The sequence below is a fragment of the Oreochromis aureus genome, linkage group 5 (genome assembly GCF_013358895.1).
Source record: "Oreochromis aureus strain Israel breed Guangdong linkage group 5, ZZ_aureus, whole genome shotgun sequence".
NCBI classification, from domain to species: Eukaryota; Metazoa; Chordata; class Actinopteri; order Cichliformes; family Cichlidae; genus Oreochromis; species Oreochromis aureus.
In genome coordinates, this window is record NC_052946.1 from 21,104,914 (window position 1) to 21,119,051 (window position 14,138).

The 14,138-nt window shown below is 39.3% G+C and overlaps 2 long non-coding RNA genes across 2 annotated transcripts; both read left to right on the forward strand.

Moving 5' to 3' along the window:
• The first annotated feature begins 715 nt into the window (after window positions 1–715).
• Window positions 716–4,412, forward strand: LOC120440185. The gene is made up of 3 exons (XR_005613051.1): window positions 716–741; window positions 1,815–1,841; window positions 3,362–4,412. It is a non-coding gene; the product is annotated as an uncharacterized LOC120440185 (long non-coding RNA).
• Window positions 4,413–13,029: 8,617 nt separating this feature from the next.
• On the forward strand, window positions 13,030–13,672 carry LOC120440187. The gene is made up of 3 exons (XR_005613054.1): window positions 13,030–13,224; window positions 13,406–13,531; window positions 13,618–13,672. It is a non-coding gene; the product is annotated as an uncharacterized LOC120440187 (long non-coding RNA).
• The last annotated feature ends 466 nt before the right edge of the window (window positions 13,673–14,138 follow it).

A 14,138-nucleotide genomic window follows, 5' to 3' on the forward strand; every position in this document is an offset into this window, starting at 1 on the left:
CTTTAACAAATGTGGCAGTCTGCAGCAAAGATCTTACATGCAACAGCTCAGATACAGCACTCCTTTCTGGGTTTTTTATAGTTGAATTATCTACTGAGAAATTATCATTATACTACATTTTGCTAAATAGGCCGTAATATCAGCTATGATAAGTTTATCATAGATTTAGTGGAGTGCTTATTGCTGTTTATCCAACATGCCCCAAATATGACTGAAATATATAGAAACTGCTGTTGTGGAACCATCTGTCTCCAAATGTCTCATTTTACCAAAAGTTCACGTTTAAGTTATTGTGTACTACTGCATTTTAATTTAACTTTTCAGTCTGTTTGTTTTTATTGTGTTAATAGAATTTGAATGCAGGCCAGCTCAAATATTAAAGCCTACAAACTTTATATACAAGATATCATTTGGGATATGGGTCGCATAGGGTCAAAAAAATCGGATTTGATGCGCTTTCGCCTGCAGTGTGAACGTAGCCTAAGCAACTTGTGTGGCTTATTGCAAATGGATAAAACTGCATATTACCTTCATGACAAGGGCAATCTTTATTAGGGTGTAGAAAAAGAAAACAGAGGATAGTTGTTGTTGTTTGTATTCCAGCTGTGGTAAACAAAGAAGTTTCCCGAATCTTTTTGACTACAGAGAGTGATGCAGCATTGATTCTGATTTGAGTTGTCTCATACTGTATTTTTGTTTTCGGTCTTTTGTTATAGAGTGAACTGATCTTTGCCTTTGCTGGTAAGTAAACAGTGATGGTAATTTTTTGTAATTTACATACAATAGTTTGACTTTTTTGTGATACGCTTCCATTTACTGATGGGCAAAAACACAAAGTCAGGATTTATAACCTGTTGCAGCAAAGCCCCCACACAGGACCTCTAACTGTCCCTGAAATTATCCCTGAATTTTAATAGCCCATTTATGTCTGATTTTAATAGCTTACCAAGTCCAAACATTGCTAAAAGTGATACAGTTGTTCAATTTCTCCTTATGTTTGTGGATTTAAATAGCAAACGAAACTATGAAAGTGCTTTAGGTGAGGATAGGTGGTAAGTTAAACACTTAGGAGCATCACAACTATCGATTTTTATTGTGTCTCATATTCCATTTGCCAATTAGCATGGAGTCAAAACACTAGAAGTTTTTAATCTGAAATGACGTTAACAGGTGTGGTTTTTCCACACTTTATAAGCACTGACTCGTGATAGACAATGATGGAGCAAAAAAGCCAACATCTGTGCCAACAAAATATTGGTGCCTATTCTTTGCACTTATGGTAAATGGTAAATGGCCTGTATTTGTATAGCGCCTTACTAGTCCCTAAGGACCCCAAAGCACTTTACACATCCAGTCATCCACCCATTCACGCACACATTCACACACTGGTGATGGCAAGCTACATGTAGCCACAGCCACCCTGGGCGCACTGACAGAGGCGAGGCTGCCGGACACTGGCGCCACCGGGCCCTCTGACCACCACCAGTAGGCAACGGGTGAAGTGTCTTGCCCAAGGACACAACGACCGAGACTGTCCAAGCCGGGGCTCGAACCGGCAATTTTCCGATTGCAAGGCGAGCTCCCAACTCTTGAGCCACGATCGCCTTATGTAGTATCAGTGCTTTTATTACACGATGATATAGCCATGCGAGACCTAAAAATTAATAGTGTCCTCTTCAGAGTACAGAAAGTTCATAAAGGCTTGAAGGAATTTTACAAGTTAATTTATGTCAAAGTAAATTTTATTGTGTGCGAAGCTGCTCCAAAGTCTGAGTGATTAATCAGTGATGTGATGTATTGTTTCCTTTCTCTAGACTACTGATCTGATCATCTCAAGCCTGGTAAGTAAAGGTTTGTCTGAGGTACAGAGCTAAGAAAAAGCTTTCTTTCTTGCACATTAATATTTTTCATACTTTTTTTTGTCATGTTTCAAATCATCTAACAAGCATAACCTAGATAAATACAAAAAGCAGTTTTACGAGGAGGATTTTATTTATGAAGCAGAAAAACGCAAGCCAGAACAACCTGGTCTGATGTGAAAACCAGTTGCTCTCTAACACCCAGCTGTGGAAGCCCTGATACCAACAAGTATAATCATGGATTTACAGTAACTAGTAATGACTGGTTTACATCACTGGGGGGATTTTGGTCCACTCTACTTTCAGAATTTTTATAATTAAGGTCCAATATAGGGTTTTGAAATCATGTCAAGTATCTCAATTTCATTAAAGTCCAGACTCTGATTAGTCTACACCAAGAGTTTTGTTTTTTTCAGAGTTGGACTTGCTTGGGTACTTCAGATCCCTTTCCTGCTGCGAATCCCAAGTGTGATTAAACTTAAGCTCAGGACCTGATGGCTTGATGCAGGTCCTAAAGTAGTAAAAGAACTCTGGGCCATCACAGTAACAGCACCATTTTTGACTTGCTGGTGTTCTGTTTTTTTAATATTTCTTTCTCTACATGAGGCTCAGTTTAGTGCAGTGAGTCAGCACAGCTCTTGGTTATCATCAAGATGTTTTTTAGGCAAATGTGAGAAAGGATTTGTTCTTTTTGGCCAGTTAATCAATAAATTTTAATTTGAGTGGATGTAAAGTTGATGTAGAGCAGGAGGCCTGGTCGAACCTCAGTGTGTGGGTTTATTTGGACCATATAATGTTAACAGTAAGTTACTGTAGCAGCACATCTTGGTTATAGACTCTGTTTGTTTTTATTGTTTTAATAGAATGCAAAAATGTCCTTAACAGTTCCACCACCATTTGTTAAACATTGTCATTCAGTTCAGTCCAATATGCACTGTATTTTTCAGATTATAAGGCATAAGGGCAATGAACGGGTCTGTTTTTTAAACATAAGGTACATTAAGCCAAACAAAACAGCTACATAAGTCAAGTTGTATTCAACTCATTCACAGTAATCCGCAACATTGTTCAGTTGTAACACATAAAATACAGAACGACACATTCACTTTTTCAGTTTATTCCTCTTCCACAAATCCATCAAATTCTTCATGAGCTGATCAGTTTGAAACCTGCTTCGTAAGCATGGCTCTTAACAGTTGCCAGGTCCTTATACACACACACACAGCATAATATTATGTTCAAGCACAGTGCGAATTACACCGCGAGGCTCCTAACTACGGTAGCTTACCAAAGTTGTACTACAACATTTTGAGAGAATTTGCAGCGCCGTGTCCCACATAGAATTGGTTTGAAGTCAGTAAGCACAGCCAAAATGAATACATAAGGCGCACTGTCTATTTTTGAGAACATTAAAGGATTTTAAGTGTGCCTTATTGTCCGAAAAATACAGTAAAGCCAGCTTTATTGGAAATGTCTAATTCCAGTCTTTTTGTGTCTTACAGGTGACCTGTTGCAGAAAGCCCTCTCTCTCTCTCTATCATTGACAAGCCATTCAGTCTGTCCTATCACTCTACCCACTCTATCTATTTTGACAAGCCGTTCTATCTTGCTTCACTCTATCCCACAAGCTCTATCTAAGTTATCAAAAATCACGTTTTTAACTGGAATCAAATTTTGAATGGAATCAAGTTTTGTCTGGCGAAATCAAGTTTTGACATGGTCCCCATTTTTGGGAAATTGAAGTTACCAGTACTTCATCGATCTGTTACAGAATTCTGAGAGGTCTCTGCTCTCACTGCTCCTTCTTTCCTATCGTTAAACTCTCTCACATCCAGTCTTTTTGCTGGAAATTACAAGTAGAAAGTTGAAATTACAATAGTAGAATTACAGTACAGTAGAAACTACTTACACAGCTGTAGATTTGTAATTTTAATTTTTACTTGGAACACTTTGGAATAAACACTGATAGTTTGGCTTAGAGGTGCAATTACTTTGATACATAATATAAAATTTACACCTTAAAGGTTTTTTGTAATAAGACAAACTTGTTATTTTATACGACATTCAGACTGCTGTATTCACAAAAATATTAAATTAGATAACTTTAGATACATTTTGCTAGTCTGTTTCATTGTCAGTAACATTTGACTATAGTAGGGTTATACTATTATTATTTAGGGACAAACCCATTTCTGTTACTCAGTGTAAGTGTTCAGACACAATTGCCATCGAGAAGCTGCCCTGAGGACCCAGACTTCCTGTTTCCTGACTGCTGCAGAACATCCAGCTGAAGAATCCTCATCGCCTGTCATCTGATCACCACACCATCACAGCTGTTTATATTTGCTTTACATTTTAGATATCTGAAAGATTTACACACACTAATTAAAAGCTAAGAGTTTTATTATAGCCTGTTAATTATTGTGATTTAATCTGCATATCCCTTTACAGAAGCTAAGACCTATTCATTAACGAGTCTGGTTAAAAATATAAGTAAAAATATTCTATTTTTGAAAAAGCTACAATAAAACTGAGCCAAGTGTTTTCAGAGAACTTTGAATATCTTTTATCTTGAGTTTGGATTAAAGTCAACCTTTTGCATCTATTTACACATTTATAAAAACATTTGAACATTTGTATAACCTTGCATTTCTCAGATTTAAAAAGTAAGTTAAAGAGTTGTTAGTTTTTCACTGTTTCCAGGTTGAGTTTTATTTATATCTGTGTATAAATACATATAAGCTCACATTGTACTTCAATAAAATGCCAAGAAAAGGTCAAAGGTCGCAGTCCCAGAAGCTTAGATGGCAAAAGCAGAAAGAACAGTTAAATATTTCTCAGAGCGGTGAGCAGGTAAAGGTGTCTGTTACAACTGTTCCCAGTCTGGAAGTGCAGAACAGCGTTCAGACAGCCACAGTGTCTTATGCAGATGTGGTAAAGAGAGGTGTTTTCTCAGTGTCTATGCCAAAGGCTGAAGTACAACAGGTAACTGTGCAAATGCAGCATGATGGAGAAGCTCCAGGACCGTCTCATGTACAGGTTACAAACAGTGAAAGTCGTCCACGAGTGAGTAGCATCTGTGCATCCCGAAGCCAGGCTTCTATTAAGTATGGAAAGCACCGGAATCAACAATGCATGGCTAATAGTTTGGTTTTCCTGTCATTCTTACACGAGGATGAATTTATTACCAGGGCAGATCTTAACCGTGTGTTGGACAAAGGCCATGCCATGCATTCAGATGCCAGAAAGAGGTTTGTGAACAGCGTGTTTCTAGCCTGTGATGAGCTTCCCACAGTGGTCACCAGCCGCAGACATGAGTATCAAGTGGATATGTCTCAGTTTGCTCGTTACGGCGCATTCGATGGTACAGATCATCTTCCAAGCCTTGAACAGGGATTACAGTGTTTGGTTTCAGACATTCGCTACGCTTTGCTAGTCATGGGAGGAACAGTCATCGCAGTTTGCAGGCTGGCTTCAGGTGAATACGCATATTTTGACCCTCACCCACGTAAGTCTACAGGAATGCCATTGCCGCTAGCTGTAAGTGGTGGAACTGCAGTTATGTTAAAATTCACACGTCTTAACGACATGATTGACAGGATCAAATGTTTGTACCGAATGTTTAGCATCGCACCAACCTGCACTTATGAGCTACAGCCTGTCGAGTTTCACAGTGAAAACACTGCTGAACAAAAAGATGCTAACAAAACCACCAAATACAGTACCATGGACGTGACGACATCCAGAGTGGATTATTTAAATGAGACAGCAGCTGCTGAGATGAACCATCATTTGGAAAAAGAACCATCTGCATCTTCTGTGAGAGAAAGTCAGGTAACATCAGATTCTATTCCTCAGAATGATTCAACTACTGCCTCCTGTTCAACTAAGACAATGCAGGAACTTTCACATAAACTGCTGAAATGTAATAAACAAAAAAGGAAAAAACTGAGGAGAAGATTACTGGCCCAACAAAAACTACCACAAAGAAAGGAAAATCAGAAAAAGAAAGAAAGACAAATGTACACCCTTGATGAAAGCTTTAAGGCAAAGAAAAAAAATTCCAGTCGGAAGTCTAATGATCCTGATCACAGACAGAAGAAGAATGTATACAAAAGTAATTTGTATAAAGCCAATGCTACATATAGAGAGAAACAGAGAGAACATTTGAGAAAGATCTATAGAGAAAGAGATGATTTTAAGGAAAAACAGAAGGAGCGTTTCAGAAGGCTCTATAGAGAAAGCGAGGATTTTAAGGAAAAATGGAAGGAGCAAATGAGAAGGATCTATAGAGAAAGTGCTAAAATTAGAGAGAAAAAAATAGAGCGTGTCATAAGGACATATAGAGACAATCCTATATTCAGGAAAAAGCAGAAAGATCGTATAAGAAGAACATACAGCAGTTCTGTTGAATTCAGAGAGAAACATAAAGCCTGCATGAGGTCATATGTATATAAACTATATAAAGAAAGTGAAGAATTTAAAAAGAAAAAACTATCTTACATCACTAAACGTTATGGAGAAGAGAGACAATTTCAGCAACAACACAAAGAGAATATGAGAGAACGAATGAGAGTAAAATATTGGAACAGTTTTTCTTTTAGACAGATGCATAATATCAGATGTGCAATGAACATAAAAAGAAAATATCGTCAGATGCATCGACCAGCTGAAAGTTTACAGTATCATCCAGATAACACTTTAATGAATGAGGCCATATCTCGTTTCAGATCAAACATTAAATCAGCACCATCTTATGTTTGTACTGTTTGTCTAAAAGCTTCTTTTCCTAATCAGGTGAAAATCTGCAAAAGAAACAATTACTCAAAACACCAAACTGTAGCTCAGCAGTGTCTAACTGGTAAATTTGTTCATGTGTGTGATGAAGCATGTAATGATCACTGCAGCTTTCCCGTTGAGAGAAAAAAGGAGTATATCTGTCACACGTGTCACAGTTCCCTCAAAAGTGGACGCATGCCAAGGCTTGCTGCTGTCAATGGTTTAGAACTGCAGGATATCCCAGCTGAACTGTGTGATCTCAACATTCTGGAGAGACATCTGATTGCCAAATGCATACCATTTGCAAAGATTATTCCACTTCCAAAGGGCAGACAAAGACTCATACGTGGTAATGTGGTGTGTGTACCATCTGAAGTCCAACAAACAGTTGACTGTTTACCTCGGCTCAGAAACCAATCACAGATAATGAGGATCAAGCTGAAAAGACGGCTCTGCTACAAAGGCCATCAGCTGTTCCAGACTGTCACCTGGTCTAAACTGATCCAAGCCCTGCGTAAACTCAAACAGATTCATCCGCAGTACACAGATATTGTTATCAGAGATGATGCATTGCTTTGTGATCCCACGTTACCTGATGATGACAGCAGTGATGAAGCCAGCATGGGAAGTGATGATTATGATGAAGCAGATTTAATGGAAATTGACAACTATGAAAAAGATGCCCTTTTGTGCGAAACTGAGTCTGAAAGTGAACAAGATATTGATATGGTATCCTGTGATGAACAACCAGAGGAACAAAATCCTGAGCAACCAGAAAGTGATTTGAACAATGGAGGTTTTGCTCTAGAAAGTTGTCTGCAGCCTTTAGACATTTCAGAAGAGATTCTTTGTTTCAGTGATAACACATACTGTGTAGCTCCTGCAGAAAGAAACAATCCTGTTAGCTTCTTCAGAACTCCTCATTTGGAAGCCATGGCATTTCCTGTGCAGTTTCCTACTGGTCAGAATACACTGGATGAAAAGAGACGTCTTAAACTCACACCAAGTGCTTACTTCAAGTCAAGGCTTTTCAACATTGATGCAAGATTTGCCAAAGACACAAATTATCTATTTTTCTCACAGTTTGTTACTGAAATACACCTGGCTAATTCCAGCATGACAATACAGCTAAGGAAAGGTAAAACTATGACCAAAGATGGACGCAAAATCACATCACGAATGTTACAAAGTAAGACAGAAGTAGAGAAGCTGGTAAGAAATAAAGATGCAATCAGATTTATGCAGCCACTCAGAGGAACTCCAGCTTACTGGCAGAAAACTACCAAAGATTTATTCAGTATGCTTCGTCAAATAGGAACACCTCAGTTCTTTGTCACTTTCTCTGCTGCTGAGATGAGATGGCCTGAAGTGATTCAAGCAATAAAGAGACAGCAAGGTGAAGAGGTTGATTTTGAAGCCCTGGACTGGTCAGAAAAGTGTGAAATTCTACGATCAAATCCAGTAACCACCATGCGAATGTTTGATAAGCGTGTTGAGGCTTTGTTCAGAGATTTGCTTTTTTCTCCTGCACAGCCCCTTGGTGAAATCGTTGATTACTTTTACAGAGTTGAGTTCCAGCACAGAGGCAGTCCGCATATACACATGTTGCTGTGGATTCGAGAAAAGGTAGAAGTAGATTTGGATGATGACCAAACTGTCTGTGACTTTGTGGACAGATACATCTCAGCTCAACTCCCTGATCCAGAAAAACAACCTGAACTGCACAAAAAAGTCACTGAACTACAAAAGCACAGCAAAAACCACACAAAAACATGCTTTAAGAGTGTGAACTCTGGTTGTAGATTTGGGTTTCCAAAACCACCAGCCACAAGAACAATGATTGTGAGACAGGATGAGGATTCAGACACTGAAGCTGCAAAAGCCAAACTCAGACCTTTGATGAACCTGCTGAAGGAACCTGAAGCTGCTTCTCTCACCATAGAGCAGATTCTGTCGCGATGCAACTTGACAATGAATGAGTATGAACAATGCCTCCAGGACATAAACAAGAAAACGGCGCTGATTCTGAAACGTGACCCAAAGGACTGTTGGATCAACAATTACAACCCACACCTGCTTGAAGCCTGGAACTCTAATTTAGATGTCTCGTTAATTTTGAATGCCTATTCATGTGTAGAATACCTCTGTAAATATATAACGAAGAAAGAATCTGGTCTTTCTGAATACCTAAAGACAGTTATTGACAACTCTGATAAGAACACGGTCAATGAATGTGATGAAATGAGAGCTGTGATGCAGGCTTACTCAAAAAAGAGAGAAATCAGCGCACAGGAGTGTGTGACTCGAGTCTGTGGCCTAAAAATGAAAAAATGTTCCCGCAGTGTTGTATTTGTACCAACAGATGATAACCCAGTAAAAATGAGTCGTCCAATGAGCTACCTGGAAACCACAACACACGACAGTTGTAATATTTGGATGACCAGTTTGACTGATAAATACAAATGCAGACCTGAGACACCAGAATATGAGGAAATGTCCCTGGCTGATTTTGCTGCCCTGTGCCGGTTGGTGAGTGGTCCAAATGAAGGAAAAGATGTGCTTCCTCTTCTAAACCAGCTTGGATTTGTACAAAGGCGAAAGAATGATAAACCAGCTATAATCAGGTATTATCACTGTTCACAGGAAAAAGATCCTGAGCAATATTATGGTCGACTGTTGAGACTTTACCTTCCACACAGATCAGAGCAGGAACTAAAACCACAAGGGTTCCAAACCTATCAGTCCTTCTACAACTCAGGTTTTGTGCGACTTCCATGTTCAGACCACAGTGAGTCTGTTAAACGGATTGTAAAGAGAAATAAAGACAAGTATGAGAAGAACTCTGAGGATATTGAGAGTGCACTGGAAGAATTTGAACAAAATAGGGATGTTGTGATCGATGAATGGTGTAATCTGGCTCCTGAATCTGAAGTTGTGAGGTTGCAATGTGATGAGAATCTTCCTGAGAGACATTCTGATGATGAGAACGAACAGGAGAATGTTCCCGACTACAGTCGTCAGTCTGATGCTGTAACAGAGATCAGAGCCATCAGAGAACAACCTGCAGTAGATCCAGCCATGGTACGTGTAATGTATCAGAAACTGAACCAGAAGCAGGCCTGCGTGTTCTATGCCATAAGAGACTGGTGTATTCAGCGAGTTTGTGGTTTAAACCCAGATCCATTTTTCTTCTATATCAACGGTGGTGCAGGAACTGGAAAGTCACATCTGATTAAATGTATTCATTCTGAAGCATCAAAGATCCTGAGCAGACTGCCTGCTAATGCAGAAGAAGCTGACATATCAAATCCAACTGTTTTACTGACTTCATTTACTGGGACAGCAGCTTTTTCTATCAATGGCTCTACGTTACATTCTCTACTGAAACTACCCAGGAGTCTGAAACCACCCATTCAAGGACTTGGTAACCAACTGGATGAAGTCAGATCTGAGCTTATAAATGCTGAAATTATTGTTATTGATGAGATTTCAATGGTTTCAAAACCCCTTTTTGCTTATGTGGATGCAAGACTGAAACAAATCAAAGGCACTCAGAGACCTTTTGGTGGAATGTCAGTTTTAGCTGTTGGAGATTTTTACCAGCTGCCACCAGTGCGACAGTCTAAACCTCTCTGCGTTTACGATCCAGAACAGATTGACCTATGGCAGGAACATTTTCAGATGATCACTCTAACCGAGATCATGCGTCAGAAAGATGATGTGGCCTTTGCAGAGATGTTGAACAGGATTAGAGTCAAAGAAAAGACAGATGAGCTTTCTCAGTGCGACAGAGATTTGTTGTCACAGGCTGTGACTGCACCAGAAGAATGTCCAATCGAGGTCTTACACATTTATGCCACCAACAAGAATGTTGAATCCCACAACACAGATACACTCAAGAAGCTTCATTCAAACATCATAATCATCACTGCAGACGATTTCCAGAAGGATAAACGTACAGGCAGAATGGCACGAAGAGACAAACCATTTACAGGTGGGAGAAATGATTTACCCGACACCCTGAACGTTGCTGAAGGAGCTCGAGTGATGCTGACCAGAAACTTGGACACACTAAACGGTTTGGTTAATGGTGCTTTTGGTATACTGGTAAAGGTGGTGAGATCTGAAAATGATGGACAAATAATTAAACTAGGACTCAGAATGGACAACCGGCAGCCTATGAGAAACAACCGCAGTGCTAATGCAGCATCTGATGATCTGGTTTACATTGAGAGAGCAGAGGAGAGTCTGAAGTTTAAAGGTGCGGTACGCAGACAGTTTCCTGTAAAGCTAGCATTCGCCTGCACAATTCACAAAACCCAGGGTCTTACAACACAGACAGCTGTAGTTTCAATGAAGAACATTTTTGAACCAGGTATGGCTTATGTTGCTCTCAGCAGGGTGACGTCTCTCAGTGGACTGTATTTACAGGACTTGGATGAGAAAAAGATTTATGCCAATCCCGAGGTAACTGCAGCGCTCCAAACCATGAGACAAGCCAGCGTTGAGGAAATGATGCCTCTTCTTCAGGTCAGAGAAACAGCCAGCAGACCTGACACTCTTACACTGATCCATCACAATACGGAGGGTTTGCCATCTCACATCAGTGACATCAAGAGTCATCATGAAATGTGTTTAGCAGATGTTTTGTGTCTCACTGAGTCTCACCTCCAAGGCTCCTTTGTTGCAGACAGTCTTCATTTGGACGGCTACACCATGTTCAAACGCAACAGACATGTGTCCTACACAAACTTTCCTCACATGGCCAGCAGAAGTGGTGGTGGAGTTGTTGTGTATTTGAGGAATCATTTTCAGGTTCAGGTAAAACAGTATCTGCATAATGTCACTGATCTTGAGTTTTTAGTGTTGAAGGTTCAGGCTCCATTCCCTGCGCTCATTGCAGTTGCGTACAGACCTCCTGACTACAGTTTGACACCATTCATGCAAAACCTGGTAAGTCTTTTAGATTCACTTGAAATAATGGACTGTCACCCAATAATTGTGTGTGGAGATTTTAATGAGAACCAGTTACAGAGTGGAAGAAAACAGATTCTGGAGCAGTTTCAGTCAAGAGGGTATTCACAGCTGATCACTTCTGCCACTACAGACAAGAACACCCTGCTTGACCTCATTTTTATTTCTCATCCAAAGCACAGTCTACATTCAGGTGTCTTGAGAACATATTACAGTTACCACAACCCTGTGTTTTGTGTTCTGTCCTCGAGCCAATCATGAAGTCGTGTGGTGAGTTTTCAAACAATTATAGATCATGTTTGTTACAGAGTTTACTGATTGTAGAGTATGAAAAAGATTTTCTGTTGATAATGGAAGGCTTCCCAAAAATTAGTTTCCCTGCTCTGTCTGTAAGAAGACCATCCTTCAATTTATCAAACCTTTCTCATTGCAATGTTATTAATCATTTCACCAAATCATGGCTGTACTTCATGCAGAGCAGGGAGATCTGCCTTCTGTTATCATGCACCTCTGATCTGAAATGTGCTGCAAAAAGTATTAAACAGACATCATTTATTTTTTATTCTCATGTTTTAAATGACTAAATCTACTATTTTAAAATGCATTTTTTCATGGATGTTAATTGTCATCTCCTTTTTTGATACTTTAATTTATTGTGACATATGTATCTCAACAAACAAGATCTTTGTTGAGGGCTTTTAAATATGAAATAGTAAATAAATAAATCCCAGATAAATGCAGGTATTTATTATTGGGCACATAAATAAATACAGACAATTATATTTTCTTGATTACAGTAGATTTTGTAGAATCAAATGTTTTTGGGATAAATGAGGTTTTGCTTATCATGTTTTACAGGTAAAAAAAAATGTTAAAAGTTTTAAACTATCTTTAGGCTACCAGAGATGTCTATAACGATACATTACGTAGAGAAAAACATTTTTACAGCTTACAGAATATGTATAAAAACTGATTTAGAAGTACATGGAAAGTTTCTGCATCCATTTTCTGACTTGGCCTTTATCCGGGTGGGTTTGGGTTTGGGTGGATAAAGGCCAAGTCAGAATTTTCTGAGCATCTGCAAAAAGACATCAGAAAGTGTGGGCTTTAGGTGTAGCCCACGCTTTCTGATGCACTAATTAGATTTAGTAACTGACACCCCATACCAGCAATATATTGACACTTGGGGGCTGAGCTGGGTGGGTTGGGAGGGTGGGTGGTGTTAAAAGCACTTTATGTTTTGTAGATGTATTTTTTCAGACAGGGCACACACAGTCCTGTTTCCTTTGTGGGAAAACCTTCAAACGTCACCATCATCAGCTGAAACAACAACATCTTAACCATCTTCATGAACTGCTGAGCCAAACCTGATCCATCAGTGCTGGACCGCACAGATAACTACATGCCACAAGGAGACTGCTCTTTTATGAACTGCCATACCAGTGTGTCTTCCATGGAGAAGATGACACACCCATCACCTGACCTCCTGCCTAATCTGGAGACCATCATCATGTTGCCACACTACACACCTCTGAAACCATCAAGGATGACTCATACCGAGGAAACTGTATTTCCTGTCAGAGATGCTCAGTGATCCTCAGAGCAGAGAGAGGTACAATTCTTTATCTTTGATAAAAAATGTCAGTGCTTTTAATTCATTTAATTAATTTAAATCCTATTTATTGCATAAATAATTCCATACTGAAATTATTATACTTGTTGACACTTTTTGAGTTTTAATTGACATTATGGATTACAAATCTATGCTTTTTCTACTCTGTCTCTCTGTGCAGGTATCTTCTGAGTTCTTCAGTGTCCCAACTGAGACATTCAACCCTCATCACAGAGCTCGTGTCTTTCCTCACCATCATGTGAGTGTGAGATTGCTCTGGAGTCTGGTGGCCTGCAGCATCTATGAGGTATTTCAATATTGTTCATTGTATAACTTATTTGTAGTTTTTAGGCCTTAACACAAATAAAATGTTCCCTTTTCTGTATTTTTTAGAACAAGCTTGTCCTGTGTGCCTGCATTCCAGCTTCTTAGACTCTACGCAAGTGGACAGAGTATCAGTGTTTGACCACTCTTACAGACACCGACTTCTGTCAACTCACTGCTACTGATCAGGCACCTCACTCCAGGAAGACAGAGGGTTGCAAGCCTGTCATCATTTCCAGTGTGGCTTTGTATTCTTGGGGTAGCATCAGATTTTTCCCACAAATATTCAAAGGTAACACTTATTTTAAGCTTAGTTATTAAATCAAAAGTCTTCCCTTGTGTTAATTACATTTTATTTGTTTTTGTTTTCTTTTAGATTTATATGCAGTGATCGGATGTGGTGGAGCTTTGTTAACTGTGTGGAAAACATCTGTTTGTGATGCTATTTACAATGAGGCTGTAAGGTTTCAGTTTTGTCTTTTGGACTTATGGTTAACATTCCTCTGTGACAGCAAATACTAAACTGGTCCAAGTGACCAGCATATCATTGGTGGAGGGTAAAAAGGACCACAATGAATTTTTGACTGTGT